Source organism: Vulpes lagopus, chromosome X, assembly GCF_018345385.1.
Source record: "Vulpes lagopus strain Blue_001 chromosome X, ASM1834538v1, whole genome shotgun sequence".
Classification (NCBI taxonomy): Eukaryota; Metazoa; Chordata; class Mammalia; order Carnivora; family Canidae; genus Vulpes; species Vulpes lagopus.
The window spans coordinates 10,095,340-10,110,701 of record NC_054848.1 but is presented as its reverse complement, the minus strand read 5'-3'; positions in this window follow the sequence as shown (position 1 = coordinate 10,110,701).

Genomic DNA, 15,362 nt, shown 5'->3' with positions numbered 1-15,362 from the left:
ACTTTTTCACAAGTACAAAAGACAATTTTACAATACTTGTGACAATCAGGCATATAATAAAGATTGAGGGGGATCCCTGGGTGGCTCAGCGGTTTAGCGCCGCCTTCGACCCACGGCGTGATCCTGGATTCCTGGGATCGAGTCCCGGGATCGAGTCCCGCCTCGGACTCCCTGCGTGGAGCCTGCTTCTCCCTCTGCCTGTGTCTCTGCCTCTCTCTCTCTCTCATGAATAAGTAAATACAATCTTTAAAAATAAATAAAGATTAAGTTCTAGTTTGAGCTTAATTTTTTCTCTTATAAAGAAGTCTATTTTTTATCCATGCAGGTTATTTCCCCAAAGAAATATAAATAAAGGTTGATAAAATATAAACCTGCTGAAAATAGGAATGGGAAAGAAATATTATCTTGTTTTAAATACAAAATAATTAAAACTATACAATAAAACATATAAGAACATTAGAATTAATCTCCCCAAAGACAAAATATACTGTCACATACACTGGACTAAATTGTAATAAGCAATCCACAAGATCACTAAGGAAAGACTACCTGAAAATTATATATCATGATCCTAGTCAGAGAGTGATGCACTTTATCTCCATAACTACTAAAACCAGCAAGCTATTAACAAGAGCTCCTACAGAATTACTGTATCTTGATTTAAAGGAAGCCTTGGAAAATAAAATAAAAATTATAAAATTTGTAAAGGGGACAGCTGGGTGGCTCAGTTGGTTAAGTGTCTGCCTTTGGCTCAGGTCATGATCCTGGGGATCATGGGATAGAGCCCTCCACTGGGCTCCCTGCTGAGTGGGGAGCCTGCTTCTCTCTGCCCCTCTCCCACACTCGTATTCTTTCTTGCCCACTCTGTCAAATTAAAAAAAAAAAATCTTAAAGTAAGTCTTGGAAAATCCAAGAGTTTTCCAAAAAAGGGTTCTAAGAACGTCCTAGAAGTGATTTTTAGGCTATTCCAAAATGTAAGCAAAGCATACAAACATCTGAGAATAGAGCTTACCATCAGCATCCCCCTAAAAAATAAGGGGTTACTTTTTCTGAAAAAAAACTATTACTTAGACACTAGACAACTGGACACTTAAGAATACTCCTATATTCTGGTCTCTCCCACCATTCATTTCTTTATCTAATTGATTTGACAGTGCAAGAGTAGGGTGGGTCAAAAAAAATTTCCCTGAAGGGCAAGTTTGGGGGATTTTTGTTGCTGGATGTGTGTGGTTGGCAAGCTGACACAAGTTAGATGGTTTCTATCTTTCTTGCTCCATGAACTTGTTTATTGATGAAAAACATCTAAAAATTGACCTTATTTGACTCACTTCATCTAATTAAGATTTTTGTCTTTATATTCTGTAAACATCTATTGCATCACTCGTGGAGGAAAAAGAGGTCAAGGTTGCTCAGCATTAATGTTTTCTTTTGTTAAATGACACCCACTTATTACTGTGAGCACCGGGAGTTAATACCCCATTTCCAGCTGGAGTCTGAAAGAAATAATATCTGGTATCTCTGATGAAAAACTACAAATAAGTGGACCCCAGACTCATGAATCATAAATACTGATATAGTTAAATTGATTGTACTCTTCAGATACAAGGAGAAACACAGAACTCAATGGTAGGCAATTTGACCATTCAATGACATATTTAAATAATCAGAAATTTACTATTTTCCCTAAATCATTGACCAAAATAAGAGATTTGGGGGCAGGCTGGGTGGCTCAGCTCAGCGTTTTAGCACTGCCTTCAGCCCAGGGTGTGATCCTGGAGACCCTGGATGAGTCCCCTGTGAGGCTCCCTGCAGGGAGCCTGCTTCTCCCTCTGCCTGTGTCTCAGCCTCTCTCTCTCTCTCTCTCTGTCCATAAATAAATAAAATTTAAAAAAAAAGAAAAAAAAACAAAATAGGAGATTTGTTCTCAATATTACATAGATATACTTGCATAGCTGTACTAAGAAGAAAGAAAAGCATAAAAAATAATTCGAAATCCATTATATTTGGCTTTAAAGTCAGAGTGAAAATAGGTAACAACATACAATAAGTGGAAAAAAATGTTATCAAATAGTATATGAAGGCAAAAAAATCCCAATTTGGTGGAGGAAACATTTCTTATATAACTTTTCAATAAATATTGAAATATTTGTCTAATATCTATATTTACATAGATTTATAATATTCATTTATAATTATATATTCATTTTTAAGATTTGTTTATTTATATATTTATATATACATTTTGATTATTTCAAACAATGTCACATGTCACACCTTTCCAGTTTGGCTAGACACTAAACTCAGCATGTTTCCTACACTAACTTTTCATCATGATCTTTAAGTCTGATAAAATTTCAATATGAGAAAATATCAGAAATCTGATTTCTTTACTGCTTTGCTTAAAAAGGACTAGTAAATCAAAAAATGAATAGTGCCATCATCCTTAATGTATATCTCATTAGTAAGAAAACTTCAGAATTTGCGATCTTTAGGTTGATATAATCAAATGGAAAGTCTGACTTGAAAACCATGATAGAACATAGTTTTTTCATGGGTCCCATGAGCTCTGTACAGTGGCTGATGTTGAATGGGTACCAGAGAATCAAAAACCACCAACATGTATCCTTCTATCAGCCTGCCCACTGTCAGAAGAGAGGGGGCATGGGAGTCATGAGCCAATGTAACTGGCACCTCCCAAGTTTGTGGGTAACCACCACACCAGCCCAAACCCCTCCAATGCTTGCAGTACAGACACACATCTACTCTCTTTCCCTGGGTGGTTTTAAGACTTTTCAGGAAATGAAAAGTCATTTCATGTTAATGTTTATTGATTCAACAAATATATATAGTGAGTGCCTTCAGTGTGCCAGGTACTGAGAATAGTGGTAGACAAGATGCAGGGGGAATTCAAGGGGTGTCCCCAAGCACCCTTCCTGCATTTTTGCTCCCATCTACTAGCTGTATTTACATAACATGACCTTATCTTGGTGAATCAAATAGATTCAATCCCTTTGTTAGGAAAGCTCAGAAGAGTGAGGGAGGCATTCAGTGAGCAACTAGACATATGTGTAGTTAAAAACTGGATGAAGAAACAGGAAGGAAAGAAACAAGGTGCAGGCAGTGGGAACACAGGGGATGGGACCAGAAAGGGCATGAATCAGGGGACTCTGCTGAGCCCTAAGATGAGCTGTGGAAAGGTGGTATCAGTTGAGAAAAGAGCTGTTCACTAAGAACCTTGCACATGGTAGCACTCAATAAAATTCTAAACAGGAAAAGATGCAAACTATTAGAAAATATTCATAACTGATGAAAAAACCAAAATTATAATTGTTTCTTCAGCCATAACTAGCTCTTATGTATTCTCTTAAAAATATTAAGTGTGGGACACCTGAGGGGCTCAGCAGTTGAGTGCCTTCGGCTCAGGGAGTGATCCCAGGGTTCCGGGATCAAGTCCCACATTGGGTTCCCTGCGTGGAGCCTGCTTCTCCTTCTGCCTGTATCTCTGCCTCTCTCTCTCTGTGTCTCTCATGAATAAATAAATAAAATATTTTTAAAAAATTAAGCGCATTTCGAATAGTGATGCTCTTTTGTTACCATACTCTAAACATAGCTTAACTCCGGTAATTACAGATGGCCGAATGGAACAGGCATTACAATTCAGGAATGAAGTGGGGAACCTGATCCCTTTGCTGATTTCCTGATGAATGTGAGTCATAAGATGAACTTCACCTTTAGTGGCAGTAGAAGGAAAATTCCAGGCACACCATGGTTACATTATATAAAAAGTACGTGTGTGTGTGTGTGTGGGGGGGGGTGTTTCTGCATAGGAGTGTTCATTTATAAAGGAATGGAAAGCAGCAAGGAAAATCAAAGCAGTTGAATTGTTAGGGCAGCAGGATTCTGGGTAATTTTTATTTAAAATTTGAATTCCATGCTATAGTATTTTTTCAGCAATAAGTAGAAATTTTTTAATGAAGCAATTTTAAGGAATCTTTAGAAAAACTTTATATGACATCCAAATCAATCTTTTCCTTAGGCTATAATAGTCAGGGAAGACAAAAATCCAGTTATCTTAGCAACTTTTTCCTTCAAATAGAAGCCCCCCCTGAAATCCACAGACACATCCAAAACTTTGTGTTGCTCTTAGAGCTCAGAACAGTAATGTTAAAGTGTTGCTCTTCCCACTTCCCCATTGCCATATGTCTGAGTACCCAATGCCCATCAACAGCTTTCTTGACCTTTTTGGTTTAAAACCTGAGACCACTAGTGCACTCACATAACCAACTTTTCATTCTCTCATCTCCTCCCCTCATGGCCATCCCAGTAGACATAATAATCCAAGCTTGTGCAGACTCCTGGCCATAGCTGTAGCCAGACTCAACCTATACCCGACCATGACTGGATTAAAGTGACAAATCTCTCACCCTATCTGCCTAATAGAAGAGAGAGGGAATCCTCTCAGTGGTGGAAGATATCATCTAGAGCATTTATGTTGTATTTATACACAACGTCCAGCATTCACCAAAAAAATATTAGACATGCAAAGAAGCAGCAAAAAGTGACTAATAATCAAGAGAAAATAAAACAATATAATTTAACGCATGACAATTTGGGTGTATCTCAGGGATGCAAGGGCACTTTAACATTAACAGTTTAGGGGCACTCGGGTGGCCCAGTTGGTTAAGCATCTGACTTTTGACTTCAGCTCTGGTCATGATCTCAGGGTTGTGAGATGGAGCACTGCTTCAGTTCTGCATTGGGTGTGGAGCCTGCGTAAGATTCTCTCTCTCCCTCTCCCTCTGCTCCCACCCCATCCCTGTTCCCACATGCATGTGCACTCTCTCAAAATGAAAACGTGAATAGTTTAAGGGGAAAAGAAAACATACAATCAACTCCATAGATGAAGAAAAGAATGAATCCAATAAAATTCAACACCCATTTGTTACGAATAATATCAGCAAACCAGGAATAGAAGGGAAATTCTTTAACATCATAAAGAATATCTACTAAAAACCCATACCAAACATCATTCTTAGTAGTTAAAATCTGTAAGTATGCCCTCTCCTTTTTTTTTTTTTTTTTTTTTTGAGATGGAGAAGGGCAGAGGGCAGAGAGAGAATCCCAAGTGGGCACATGCTCAGCATGGAACCTGTTGTGGGGCTAAATCTCACAACCTTAAGATCATGACCTGAGCCAAAATCAAGACTCAGATGCTTAACTGACTGAATCACCCAGGTGCCCTACAAGTATGCCCTTTAAAACAGGAAAAAAATAAGTGTGCTGCAAGCACTCTATTTAACATTGCACTGGAGGTCACAGCACACAGAAATAGAACAAGTATGCAATAGAGGATTGCAAAGGTAGCAACAAAACTGAATGAAACACAGACAATATGCTTGGAAATTCAAAAGGACTATATAGAAAACTTATCATTCAAAGAGTTTAACAAGGTAGACTGCAGACTAGATGTTTGTGTCCCCTCAAAATCCAGGCGTTGAAATCCTAACCCCCAATGTTATGGTTTCAGGAGGTGGGGCCTTTGGGAGGTGATTACATCATGAGGGTGGAGCCTTCAAAATGAGATCAGAGCCCTTATTAAACAAAACAAAACAAAACAAAGCAAAAACAAAACAAAACAAAAAAAAACGCCTCACAGAGCTCCCTCATCCCTTCTGCCATCTGAGGACACTGTGAAAATAGGGCTATCGATGAACCTGAAAGTGGGCTCTCAATAGACACCGAATCTGCTGGCAGATCTTGGACTTCCAGCCTCCAGAACTGTGAGAAATAAATTTCTGTGGTTTGTAACCCACCCAGTTTGTGGTATTTTGTAATAGCTGCCCAAATGGACCAAGATAGTGGCTAGATAAAAAATGTTTAAGAAAAATAAATTCCATTTATACAACCAACCAACAAAGGAAATGTATATTTAAAAAGATACCAATTTCAATAGCAAGATTATAAAACATTTAGAAATAAATATGACAGAAAATGTAAAGACCTTAGTGGAGAAAAGTAGGTGAAGTAAGTGCCTAAAAGGACTAGAAATATGCTAATACAGTAGCCACAAGCTATATGGGGTTACTTACATTGAAATATAAATAAATTAAAATTAAATAGCATTCAATATTCAGTTTCTTAATTGCATTACCTCATTTCCAGGGCTCAATGGCCACATGTGGCCAGTGGCCACCCCATTGGACAATGAAGATATAGAATATTTCCACCAGCACAGAAAATTCTGTTAAATAGTACTAGAATATGTCCACTCGCTTCAGAAACTTTCAGTTACAGTACAGTCATTTATACTACAATGCTCATGTTAGACCTCCATAAAGGGAAGCATGACTTAGCAAGAAATGCAGATTAGGAGTTGTAAAGTTCTCTTATCTTCTGAGAGTTTTGGGGGGGGGGGTTGGGAGAAGGGGCTTTGCTTAGCACCTGAATGCCTTTCTGTTAGGGAGCCAACAGTTTTATGAGTCTTTTCATTATAACCACTCTATAGGCCAGATACTTAGATATTTGCTCTTCCAGAACCCTGGCAACAACGATACGGGCATGAGACCCAAGACTGGCCAGTCACACACTCTTTGAAGATCTGGATCTTAGACAAGGGACACAGAGATGCTGGAATACTTCAAAGTTCATTCTGGCAAGTGTAGTGGTGGCCTCTGGTATCCAGGAACCACAGATGGTGCCAGTGGTGATGATGCCAGTGGCAGTACCTAGCGCCTAGCAGTGACAGCACCTTTATCAGGCCAATTCATGTTGTGGATTCTCATTGTTTCTGTCCACTGTCCAAACTCAATACTCCAGCCTTGCCTCTAAGAACTATTCAATATCTCCCCAAGAAATTCCTCTTCTAAGTCAGAAGGAGTTGATATCTTTATTTGAAATTACAGTTGATACCTGAACAACATGGGGGTTACAGGCTTTAACTCCCGTGCATTGGAAATTCCTATATAACTTTTGACTCTCCCAAAACTTAACTACTAATAGTCTACTGTTAACCAGAAGCCTTATCAATAATATAAACAGTTGATTAACACATATTTTGTATATTTATTATATACTGTATTCTTATAATAAAGCAAGAGAAAAGAAAATGTTAAGAAAATCATAAGAGAGTATATGTACAGTACTGTACTGTATTTATATTTTTAAAAATCCAGCCATAAATGGACCTGAGCAGTTCAAACCTGTGTTTTTCAAGGGTCAACTGTACAAAATCTGAATGGTACAAAGTTAGAATGTAATCTTGTAGATCATCTAGTGCAAACCTACTGTGATTCATAATATAAATTCAGGTAATTGGAATTATACCTCTCTTAACACTTTTGTATTGATCAGTTCAGGCTTAGCCATGACATCGTCAAAAAAAAAAAAAAAGAAAGAAATAGGGGATCCCTGGGTGGCTCAGCGGTTTAGCGCCTGCCTTCCGCCCAGGGTGTGATCCTGGAGATCCGGGATTGGGTCCCGCATTGGGCTCCCTGCATGGAACCTGCTTCTCCCTCTGCCTGTGTCTCTGCCTCTCTCTGTCTCTCTGTGTCTTTCATGAATAAATAAGATCTTTTAAATAAATAAATAAATAAAATCTTTAAAATAAATAAAGAGGACCCCTCCCCAACCCCTGCCAATCTCAGTGGCTTATAAAAACAAAGATTTGTTTCTCACTTTAATGTCTGTTACAGGTCAGCTATGGTTCCATTCCATGTCATGTTCCCTGTGGACCTAAGCTGATGAACCTGAGCTAATGCAGAAGCCTGTCTGATATTCTACAGGTCTCATTGGTTGGCTGGCTCTTAAAGCTTCTACCTGGAAGCGACATGTATCACTTCCACCCATATGTCCATGGCCAAAGTACACATCAGGATGCACAATCTTTCTAAAGGGAGGGGTAGTGCAAGTCACATGGCAAATCTGATCTAAGCGATATGGCATTCTAGAATTGTTTCACTGGGAAGGTCATCAAATACTTGAGCAAGAATACAATCTAACACAGCTCTTATGACTCAGAACTTTCTTTCATTACTTTGGTAAGTTTCAAATGCCATAACATGAACAAAATAAATTTGAGTAAATTATTTTTTGGAGATAGGGTTTGAAACATTAGCAATCCTAACATTTGATCCAGTTTATTAAAGATGCAGCGCTTCAAGTGTGGGGTAGCAGATATAGAACAGAAACATATATGACTCATTGAAATTCCACTCTAAGTAAAAGCCTATTTTACAAAATTGCTTTAAGCATCTACCATGCCCAGAATTGATCTTGGGGCTTTGAGGGATACAAACATAGATGTGCACAGGGAGCTTAATGGGCAATTAAAGGGAAAAAAAATATGTCCACAAATAACATGAAGCAGTGATAAAACAGAGGAGAGACAGAATGGAGAAAATTCATAGCATGAGCTAAGTGTGAAATCTCTCAGCCTAGAGATATAATGGAATTGTGTAAGGAAACCCACTACTTTTTTTTTTTTTTAAGATTTTATTTGTTTGAGAGAGCGAGGGTGAGAGAGAGAGTGAGGGAGCACGAGCAGGGGGGAGGGGTAGAAGAAGAGGCAGATTCCCTGTTGAGCAGGGAGCCTGATGTAGGACTCGACCCCGGAACCCTGGGATCATGACCTCAGCCGAAGGCAGACAGTGAGCCGACCGAGCCACCCAGGTGCCCCAGAAACTACTTTAAAACCATATAATTTTTTTAAGCCATATAATTCAAAGGCACAATAATTTTATACCACGCGGTAGGTGTGTTTGGAAGAAGCTATGCAGGGGAGAAAAAACTGATCCAGCACATTGCTAAGAATTCCTAACTTTGGTCCTTGCTAAACAATGGCTACAAGTCTTTAGTAAAGACAGTGGTTATAGTGATGAAATCTGATTGAACTCTACTTTGCCAACTAAAATAAGTAACTAAGGGAAAATATCCATATTTCCCCTTTCTTAAAGAAAAAATATCTTGTGACCTTTATCTTGTAGATTAAGAGTGAGGTTTTTTGTCCTTCAAAATGTCAAGTTTTAACATGTGATTATCAGAAATTATTGACATAAAAATTTGAAGAAGTACAACTATGACAGATGTAAATGTTAAATTATTTATGTAAACTCAATTAAAGCTGCACTTTAAATAAAGGTCAGTACAGTTCCTTTGGTTAATAAAATATGGTCTACTTCTCAAGGTAAAAAAAACATACTTTCAGCATGTGAAAGAAGCCAGACACAAAAGACCACATATTACATGATTCCACTGATACGAAATGTTCAGGGTAGGCAAATCCCTAGAGATAGAAAGTAGGTTAGTGGTTCCCAGAGGCTCAAGGGAGGGAAGAATGGGAAGTGACTGCTAATGGGTTTAAGGTGTTTTGGGGGGTCATTGATGGAAATGTTCTGGAATTAGATGATGATGGTTGTACAACTTTGTGAATATACTAAAAACCATTGAAAAAACTCATTAAGTCACAAATAATGTTTATATATGTGATTTGGGGATGATTATTTTTCAAAGAGGCACTTTTAGAATTACTGACATACAGCCAAGCACAATACATAGAAAAACTCAACAGCAGCAAAATCACCAAACGACTTTTTTTTTTAAAGATTTTATTTCTTTATTTGAGAAAGAGCACGAGTGTGGGGCAGAAGGAGAGGGAGGGGGAGAAGCAGACTCCCCAACCAGCAGGGAGCCTGAGCTCGTTCCCAGGACCACGAGATCATGACCTGAGTCAAAGGCAGATGACCAACTGACTGAGCCACCTAGGTGCCCTATCAAACAACTTTTTCAACTATGTTCCTTACCTAAGATTTGTAGGGCCTTCTGCAGAGTAAAACAATGAATAGATAGAATTTTATTTATTTATTTATTTACTTACTTACTTATTATTTATTTATTTGAGAGGGAGAGAGGTGGGGGGAGAGGCAGAGGGAGAGAGAGAGACAGAATCTTTATTTAAAAAAATTTAATTTATGGATCCCTGGGTGGCACAGCAGTTTGGCGCCTGCCTTTGGCCCAGGGCGCGATCCTGGAGACCGGGATCGAATCCCACATCGGGCCCCCGGTGCATGGAGCCTGCTTCTCCCTCTGCCTGTGTCTCTGCCTCTCTCTCTCTCTCTCTCTCTCTCTCTCTCTCTCTGTGACTATCATAAATAAATAAAAATTTAAAAAAATAAAAAATAAAAATAAAAAATTTAATTTATTTAGAGAGAGCATGAGTGGAGGAGGGAGAGAGAGAATCTTAAGCAGACTCTCTGCGGAGCACGGAACCAAATACAGGCTCGATTTCCCCACTGTGAGATCATGACGATCAAAATCAAGAATCTGATGCTTAACTGACTGAGCCACCCTGGTGCCCTTAGAACTTAATTTTGATCTCCTTTTCCTTTTTTATTTCTGGTGACAAAGCTATTGAACACTAAAATGGAAAGTAACATACAAAAAGGGAAAGGTTGGGACACCTGGGTAGCTCAGTTGGTTAAGTGTCCAACTCTTGGTTTTGGCTCAAGTTATGTTCTTGGAGTTGTGAGATCGAACCCTATGTTGGGCTCTGTGCTGGGTGTCAAGCTTGCTTGAGATTCTCTTTCTCCCGCTTCCCCTCCCCCAACCCACTAGCTCTCTTGCTTGCTCTCCTTAGAAAAAGAAAAAAAAAAGGAAAAGGTTATAAGACAACCTGACAGTTATCTATACACTAGATATGGTGGTAGAAAACATACTGTGGTCAGACTCTGGATATTTTTAACAGCGTTACTGAGGCATAATTTACATACAGTAAAATTCACTCATTTTAAGTACACAAATGATTTTTAGAGAGTTTGTGCAGTTTTATAGAGTTGTGCAGCCATCACCAAAATCTAATTTTAGAACATTTCTAAATCCAAATTTAGAACATTTCCCCAATAGGATCCCTTATGCCCATTAGCAGCAACTTCCCAGTCCTACCCTCAACCTCAGGCAACTGCTCATCTACCTCTGTCCTTATGGATTTGCCTATTCTGAACATTTCATATAAATGGAATCATAGAAAGCGTGTGGTGTTTTGTGGCTGGCTTCTTTCACTTAGCAAATGTTTCCAAAATTCATCTATATTATAGCACGTATTATATCAGTATTATATAGTACTTATATAGTATTATATCAGTACTTCATTCCTTTATAATACTGAGTAGTATTTTTTTTTAATGGAGAGACCATAATTTGTTTATCCATTCAGAAGCTGATAAACACCTGATTGCTTCGCTTTTTGGCTATTATTAGTGATGCTGCTGTGAACATTCGTACACAAGTCTTTGTGTGGGCTTTTCTTTCTCTTGGGTATGTACCAAGGTGTGAAATTGCTGGATTATACAGTAAAATTGTGTTTAACTTTTTAAGAAATTGCCAAACTATTTTCCAAAGTGGTTGCACCATTTTACATCCCCACCATCAAAGTACAAAGTTCCAGTTTCTCTACATCCTTGCCACACTTATTTTCTGCTTTTTTAAATTATTATTATAGCCATCCTAGAAGGTATGAATTGCTATCTCATGGTGGTCTTGATTTGCATTTCCCCAATGACTAATGATGTTGAGCATCTTTTTTTTAAAAAAGATTTATTTATTTGAAAGAGAGAGAAAGAGAATTAGGCGGGGTGCGGGGCAGAGAGAGAGGGAGAGAGAATCTTGAGCAGACTCCAAACTAAGTGTGCAGCCCAATGCAGAGCTCAGTCTCATGACCCTGAGATCATGACCTGAGACAAAACCAAGGGTCAGATGCTCAACCGACTGCACCACCTGGGTGCCCCAATATTGTTGAGCATCTTTTCATGTGCTTATTCAACATTGCTCTATCTTTGATCTTCTTTGGTGAAATGTCTATTTAAATATTTTTGCCCATTTTTAAAGTAATTTTTTGGGGGGGACGCCTGGGTGGCTCAGTGGTTGAGCATCCACCTTCAGCCCAGGGTGTGATCCTGGAGACCTGGGATCGAGCCCCACATCGGGCTCCCTGCACGGAGCCTGCTTCTCCCTCTGCCTGTGTCTCTGCCTCTCTCTCTGTGTCTCTCATGAATACATAGATAAAATCTTAAAAAATAATAATAATATTTTTTTAGAGAGAGGGAGGGACAGAGAGAGAGAGAATCTTAAGCAGGCTCCATGCCCATTATAAAGCCCAATGCCAGGCTCAATCTCATGACTGTGAGATCATGACCTGGGCTGAAATCAAGAGTCAGATGCTTAACCAACTGGTCCACCCAGGCGCCGCAATCTTTTGCCCATTTTTACGTTGGGATTTTTAATCTTTGCAATAGAACCAATAGGATTTGTTGATTGATTGGAAGTTCAAATGAAGGGAAAGAAAGGAGTTGATCATACCTCCAAGGTTTTTAGCTTAAATTATGCAAGTATGGAGTTGCTATTAAGTGGAGAAGTGGTGATGGAGAGAAAATCAGAAGCTTGATTTTAAACATGAAGTCTGACATGCTTGTTAGACATCCAAGTAGAGTTCTCAAGTAGGCTGTTAGATGTTGGGGCCTGGAATTCAGAGGAGAGATGCAAGCCTGATGATAAAGAGGAGTCATCAGCATGTAGATAGTATAGAAAGCCACAGAACTAGGGACGCCTGAGTGACTCAGTGGGTGAGCATCTGCCTTCAGCTCAGGGCCTGATTTTAGGGTCTGGGTTCAAATCCTGAATCGGGCTCCTTACAGGGAGCCTGCTTCTCCCTCTGTCTATGTCTGTGCCTCTCTCTTTCTCTCTGTGTATCTCTCATGAATAAATAAATAAAAATAAAATCTTTAAAAAAAAAAGAAAACCATAAACTAGATACATCAACAAAGGAATGAGTGTAGATATAGAAAGTGTCCAAGGTCTAAATTCTGGACACTCCAAAGTTAAGAGGTCAGGAAAATAATGAGGAAGCAGCAATAATATTGAGACAGAGTGACCAGTAAGAGGGAAAACCAGAGAGAGCGCAACGTACTGTAAACCACACCAAGTGTTCACAAGGAGGCCGGCGTGTCAAATGCTGCTGGCAGGTTTCAGGGCTGAGAAGAACCGTCCCTTAGATTTAGTAGTGTAAAGAGTGGAGGTGGTTGGTGACCAAGTGAAGTCGAGAGACCCATGTTAGCTAGGGACTCAGGCATTTCATCCAAAAGTGTAAGCGGGAAGGCCGAGTTCACAGGCCCGGTTGCTGTGGACAAAAGAGCACTCACAAACTGTAACATGCATTGTAAGGAGTCACTGAGGGCTCTGTGAAAACATACATTCAGATTCAACACATCTGAGACGGGGCCCTCGTGTTTGTATTCGCTCCCAGGTCTGGCTGATGCCGCCGAGGCCAGGGCCTCACTGCTCACTGCGAGGCAGCGAGAGTGGAGGGCTGAATTCATCTGCAGTTTTGTTTGGAAGCACAGATCCAACCAGGGATGGAAATGGCAACTGCTCTGGGTTGACTCTAGAAGATTTTCTATGTTCTAGAGGCTCGACCATCATTCACGGTGCAGCTCAAATCTGTGGCTTGAGAAACGGGGAAGAAATATAAGGAGCAATGATGTTTTGTGACTGAAACAGGGACAGGCCTTCTATCGAGAAATACAAAGGCTGCAAACTGCCTGGACAGAGGCCGAGGCGTGTGGACACGGCCTCTCTGTGGGTCAGTGTGAACTGGCAGGGGCGCCTCCTGCAAGGCCCGTTTGAGAAAGACTGCCATTATTTCTCCATTACACGTATGCACACACTAAAGCTTCAGAGTGACTCGGTGAGATAAATATTCAATTGAGGTCCTATTTCTAATTCTCTCTCTCAGTTCTTTTGATTTTTTTTATAACCGCTTTATATACTGAGGTCTGATTTACAGACCACACAATTCACTCATTTCAAGTGTATGATTTGATGGTGTTTTGCATAGTAGTGCCACCATCACCACAATCAATTTTTGAACATTTTTGTTGTCCCCAAAAGGAACCCTCGGGCCCTTTAGCCACCACCTGATTTTTAAATGGTATTGAAATTCACTAAAATGTCTGCAAACTTTCTGCTCAGCAATTTGTGAGATTTCACAAAGCTGGGGAATACACATACATTTGCCGCATGAAAACACAACTGTAGCGGTGCCTGGGTGGCTCGGTCCATTAACCATCTGCCTTCAGCTGGGGTCACGATTCCGGGGTCCTGGGATGGAGCCCCGAGTCAAGTCGGGCTCCCTGCTCAGCCAGAAGCCTGCTTCTCCCTCTCCCTCTACCCCTCTCTCTGCTCATGCTCTCTCACTCACTCTTGATCCCAAATAAATTAATTAAAAATCTCACAAAAAAAACCAATTGTAGAGCTTCAAGGCCTCAGTCAGAGAGACACAAAGACAAGATGCCCGGTGGACTCAGAGATGACAACACACACTCCACTTAAACCTGGGAGTTCTTTGCAGTCAGACGTGGGTGACCGTCTACTTCAGCTTGCCCTGGTAGAGGTTCACTCAGTTCCCCTGCCCCAGGCAAGAGCCAAGTGGAACAGTGACTGGACGAGCTCTGGCTAGGCCGTGGTTGGGGAAAGAAAATAGGAAGTGGGTTCAGTCATTTACAAATCAGCACATTAGGTGGCACCCAGCCAGATGACTCACACCTCACTGGGCATCCACGGAAATGTCTTAATTTTTTGTTTCTACCCACAAAGGTGAATTTAGCAAATTATAATGCCATTTTGATGATTTAAAAGCAGCTGCAGGGAAGCTCTCTCGATATTTATATACATGTTGAAAGTGAACATATTCTAAAAATAGTAAGTTTTTGATTGGGGAATATTTTTGTTTATTAATTAGATCTGTCACTTTCCTATGGCTGTTTTAGATTTTTTAAAAAAATATGTGCCATCGGGGTGCCTGGGTGGCTCAGTCAGTTAAGGGTCTGCCTTCAGCTCAAGTCGTGATCCCCCAGTCCTGGGATGGAGCCCTGCACTGGGCTCCCTGCTCACTGGGGAGCCTGTTTCTCCCTCTCCCTCCACCCCTCCCCCTGCTTGTGTGCACACGCTCTCTCTCAAATAAATAAAATCTTTAAAAAGATTTATTCATGAGAGACACACAGAGAGAGGCAGAGACCCAGGCAGAGGGAGAAGCAGGCTCCATGCAGGGAGCCCGAAGTGGGACTTGATCCTGGGTCTCCAGGATCATACCCTGGGCTGAAGGTAACGCTAAGCCGCTGAGCCACCCGGGCTGCCCCCTAAATAAAAATCTTTAAAAAATATATTTTAAAATATGTGCCACCATTTGAAGAAGTAACTACTTGGAACCTACTCCTATTTGCACCTTGTTTGTATTTTAAAAGAAAGAACAGGGATCCCTGGGTGGCGCAGCGGTTTGGCGCCTGCCTTTGGCCCAGGGCGCGATCCTGGAGACCCGG